Source organism: Oryx dammah, unplaced genomic scaffold (assembly GCF_014754425.2).
Source record: "Oryx dammah isolate SB20612 unplaced genomic scaffold, SCBI_Odam_1.1 HiC_scaffold_11150, whole genome shotgun sequence".
Lineage (NCBI taxonomy): Eukaryota > Metazoa > Chordata > Mammalia > Artiodactyla > Bovidae > Oryx > Oryx dammah.
In genome coordinates, this window is record NW_024080543.1 from 1685942 (window position 1) to 1691001 (window position 5060).

Genomic DNA, 5060 nt, shown 5'->3' on the forward strand with positions numbered 1-5060 from the left:
CAGACCTCCTCCCGTCATAAGCACAAGCATCATGAAAACACTGAGTTTTCATGGTCTCACACAAAATTAGACTCACTTATGACACTGCTTTGACAAGAGTTGAACTACTCATTGTGAAAGAGAAATGATCCTTTCTTCTCTGAAGATTTGTGAATCATTCGTTGGGTGCGGTGAATAAACTCCTTAAGGATCTAATACATAAAAATGCAATAGGCTAAGCACAGATTTTGTTCTCCCTTTCTCAGAGGATGGAACATTTTGTATTTGCACTGATTTTATGTCTTGAGTTCATGTACAATTATGTATTGAGTTTTTTAGTTGAAATACAATAGGACTAAAAATATTGATATAGTACTAATAACTCATGTTGGTATGTGTGGTTGTCACACAGGATTCACTGGAGATTTAAATTCACAGTTGTCCATGTAAAGGATGAATGCTATTTAGCTTCTTTGTGAATCTAGACCATGAATGAAGAGCTTTCCTCAACATATTTCACTGAGGGAAATACGAGGATGATAGGCATAATCCTATGCTTCGACTCATGGATATCTAAGCACTGCTCACAATACAGATCTGATTTTCAAAATCAGGGTTCTTTGAGTGTCCTTGAAGAGCATTTGTTTTTCTGGATACAGAAGAAAAAAACTCATGAGTATCAAACTTGTTCACATAAAACATGTGTATGAATTGTTATCTTCCTGAACCGGGGATCAAACCCACATCGCTTCCACCTCCTGCGCTGGTAGGTAGATTATTTACCGACTGTGCCACCTGGGAAGCGACATACATTTCAAGGACCGCTGCCGTCAGCTTCTACTGTTCGTGACCAAAGGAGGAGAAACAACATTGGAAGAAGTTCTCATAAGGGTACTCATAGGAAGTACTCGTAAGTCAAGGAACTGTTATACTGGGTACTCTTGTTATTACTGGGATGAGTCAGTTCCTCCAGTGATGATGGGTATAACTGAAAAATTATTACCAATGCATGGGAAGCTATTGCTTCAGGGATGCCTACTTCAGCATGAAGGACTGCACTTCAAAGGATGCCTGCTATTCCAGCTCAAGCAACAGATAGTGAAGTGCAGATCATTGTCTTTTGTTGAAAATAATCAGCAGTTTCTCAACATACGTAACATGCCAGAGGAACCCTTGGGATGGAACTCTAAAAACAGGTTAGGCCCTCTTTTTGCCAAGCCCTGCGATAAAATACAAATCAGAAAAAGAAAAATAGCATCGGTTTTATCAGGACTTCCTCATCTGTTCTTTCTCGATAGCAGGAAGCAGACATGGAGGCCAGAGGACTGCAGGATTTCATTGGGAACTAACGTTGGGTGGGGTGCAAGCTCATCGCTCTAGTAAGAATGTGGCTCAATGAAACGGACTTTCATTCACTTCATGGACATAGAGTTCTATAATCCTTCATTAAGGAATTCAATAAGTTATACTTCCTTACACCTTCACAATCTCTTGGTTTACAAGAATGTCAATGCCTAGTCCAGCACTAATACAATGAGCGTTACAGGTAGTATTAGCGTATAAGTGATGATGAGCAATGACAGGAAGTGTATTTATTCTCTGTCTGATTTCTTGATTTTTTATGTAATTTTTTAATAATATACTTACAGATGTGAATATTTTAGTGGCATGTATAAAGGCACGTTGAGTAGCGCTATGATAACTCATAGTGTTGGCATGATAATTATCATGGTTACTGTGTCTTTTTCATATATTCCTTTTGAGAGTCTCTTCCATTATACATGATCATAAGATATTCAATAGTTTCCTAAACTGTACAGGAAGTCCTTGTGGCTTCTTTCATATATAGTAATGTATTTGTTAATAATTCAAACAAAAACTGGTACACACATATTCATAGTGACATTCACAATAGCTCAAAGGTAGAACTCATTCAAGTGTCTATTGGTGGGTGACTGAATATGCAACACAGGGTATATTCAGAAGCTTCAACGGTATTCCACCGTACAAAAAATTACATTAAATGGTGCTGCCACTCTGCAAGACATTCCAGAAATGACTGCAAAACCAACACGTGGAATAAATACATAGTTCAATTCCAATTCACGCTATGTACCCAAAAGGTTTGGGAAAGGGGGCTGAAAACACGTATACTTCTTCAGTCATACTCACAACAGCATGATTCACACTGGCAAACAAACGGAAGTAATCTAAGTGTCCATGGCAGCCCATTCCATAAACAAACTGTGGTATACACACAGTGGAATCTGATTCGGCCCTTCAGAGTCAGTCATTCTGACAATGCGACAATGTGGACAAACCTTATGGTCATTACATGAAGTGAAATAAACCAGACCAAAAAAAGGACAAACGTTCTGTGATTCCACTCGTATGAGATATCCAAACAAGTCAAATCTGTCAGAAAAAGCAGAAAGTGATTCCGACGGATCGAAGAGAGTTCGTGTTTCGTGGACCTCAGTTTCCCTTGGAAAACCTGACTTCCCGGGGTATCTCCAAAACCAGTTAGACAAATAATTGGAAGCTATATCCAGTCAAATGAATGTAGACATAATTTTACAGTTTACACCAAACTCACTCAAACTTCTCAACAGACAAAAGGCAAAACTATATCTATGCTACCTCAGCTTAGCTTAAAACTGTATCTACAGTACCTCAGTTTTGCTTATAAAATTTAACAACAACAACAACACACTAAAGTCTATCCAAAGGAGGATATAAAACATATATAACATCAACTTTAAAAAATTAGAAATTTAAACTGTGAAAAACCTTATTCACAAAACTTAAACACAAGCCACAGAAAAATATAGTTATAAAATACATATCTGATAAAGGATTGTACTCCAACTATACCAAAAAATCTAGAACATTCTCATTAAGAATGTATAAACCTAAACACCTGGCCTACAAAAATATAAAGATGGTAAATAAGCCTATCAAAAATACTCAAAATCACATATCATGAGGAAATTACAAACTAAAATAACAGTGAAGTAGCACTGCACACCTATTAGATCCAGTAAACTCAACAAAAGAGGGGGGCACAGCTTCTCTGGTGGCTCAGTGGTAAAGAATCTGCCTGACAACGCAAGACACTCTAGTTCGATCACCCACCCCGGAAGATCCCACATGCCACAGAGAAACGTAGCTGGATTTTTCCACAGCTAAACAAGGCTCACCTGTGACCTGAATACTATATGTCTAGCACTTACTAAACAGCTTTGAAAACGTGTCCAGACAAAAAGTATCACACGATTATACACAACAGCTCTACTTGTAATAACTAAAAACTTTCAAATGTCAGGATGTCTTCAGTAGATGACAGTGAAAACAAATGGGGATACATCCAAAGTGAAGGGGAGCAAATGCTACCACAAAATATACCACCTCAGCATGAGAATTCGTTGGACCCAATTAACTTTTTTTTTTTTTTTTGAGGACACATGATCATCTCTGAAACCCAAGTTCAAGACGGCTCTTCTGTGAGTCACATTTACCGGAGAAATCTCATTTCAAAGGAATCCTCTCTATATGCCAGATAGAAGGATGAGACACAGTCTTTTGAAACTTTTTCTTTTCTGTCAATAGGGAAAGCTAAGCCGTAAATCTGTACAAAAACCATACCCTTCCTTTCCTTTGGTTTTATTTCTTTAACATTTGTTTTTTTTTTTATTTGGCTGCGCCAGGTCGACCTTCATTGAGGCAAGCCAGATATTTAGCTACAGCATGCAAACTCTTCGTTGTGGCATAGGAGATCTAGTTCTCGGATCAGGGAATGGACCTGAGCCTCCTTCTTTGGGAGTGTCCGGTCTCAGCCACTGGACCACCAGGAAGTGCCTGTTTTGTTTTTAGGTGAAGATGGTATCTAAGGTGATATCTTGGGCCATTTCAGTCACTGACTCAGTTTCCTGAGTTTCTCCAAAGCACGCACAAGGTGCACATTATTAAACTGGTTTGCGAAACAAGTAAAGGTTGTCTGCTACAACACTGTATGCTTACCAATATCTAAATGGTAAATGGCATATTATTTATTTTTAATTGCTATGGGGGGAAAAAGAATGCAGGATTCATACATGTTACAACATAAATAAACATTAAAACCCCAACTTCAGTGAAAAAAAATCCATATAGAAAAGGCCACCCAGAACCTATATTCACCATGTCTGCTTTCAATCCATCCAAATAACTGGAAATGTCAGTAACACTCTAAATAAAGAAAAAAGGACGAGGATGGAAAAAAGATATATTCATACACTTGAACAATTGCTAAAAGTGGAAGTGGGGCTGTGGATATGATTTCCTGATTTTGGAGATTATGTGCTGGTTCTATAGAAGGTACCCATTTTGGATAAAACACATAGAGTATTTTAGATGATGTGGCAAATGCCAGGACTTTTTCCCATTGCTAGGCGTTTTCTGTACATTTTAAATGACTGGAAAGGAAACTATGTTTGAAAACAACCATATCAATACCACAAAAGAAATGTAGAGTAGACAGGCAGGAAACTTTCTTCTACAGGCCAAGACTTACCCAGACAAAGTTCAAGGGAAGCTGTGATGCTCACTGCCCTTGAAGGAGTCCACATGGAATGAAGAAGTACTGTGGGAAGTCTATTAGGAACCACCATGGTTTGGGTCCTCTGGATGACCTATTGGAGGAGAAACAGATTTTACAAATAAAAGTTTTCCACATAACTTCACAAAAAGTTGTTAGACTACATTCAGTAAAGCTGAATCATTTCGGATCAATTTAAAATCAAATAAAATATTACCATTTACGATCCCAATCAATAGACAAATCATCACTTGCGTTTCTATACACTAATAACAAGCAGAAACAAACATTAAGAAAATCCCACTTATCACTGCATCAAAAACAATAAAACAGCCAGCAACAAACGTAATCAAGGACATAAAAGACCAGTCGTCAGAAAACTAGAAAGCACTGATAAAGAAACCAAAGAAAACACAAATACACAGAAAACTATTCCACGCTCACGCACTGCAACAATGAGGAATTAAAAGGTCCATTCCAACCAAAGTCATCAACAAATACACTG

At 37.8% G+C, this 5060-nt stretch overlaps 1 long non-coding RNA gene across 1 annotated transcript; it reads right to left on the bottom strand.

Moving 5' to 3' along the window:
• Nucleotides 1–310: 310 nt before the first annotated feature.
• On the bottom strand, nucleotides 311–4651 carry LOC120860641. The gene is made up of 2 exons (XR_005720386.1): nucleotides 4532–4651; nucleotides 311–628 (listed from the first exon to the last, which is right to left on the bottom strand). It is a non-coding gene; the product is annotated as an uncharacterized LOC120860641 (long non-coding RNA).
• Between the last annotated feature and the right edge of the window lie 409 nt (nucleotides 4652–5060).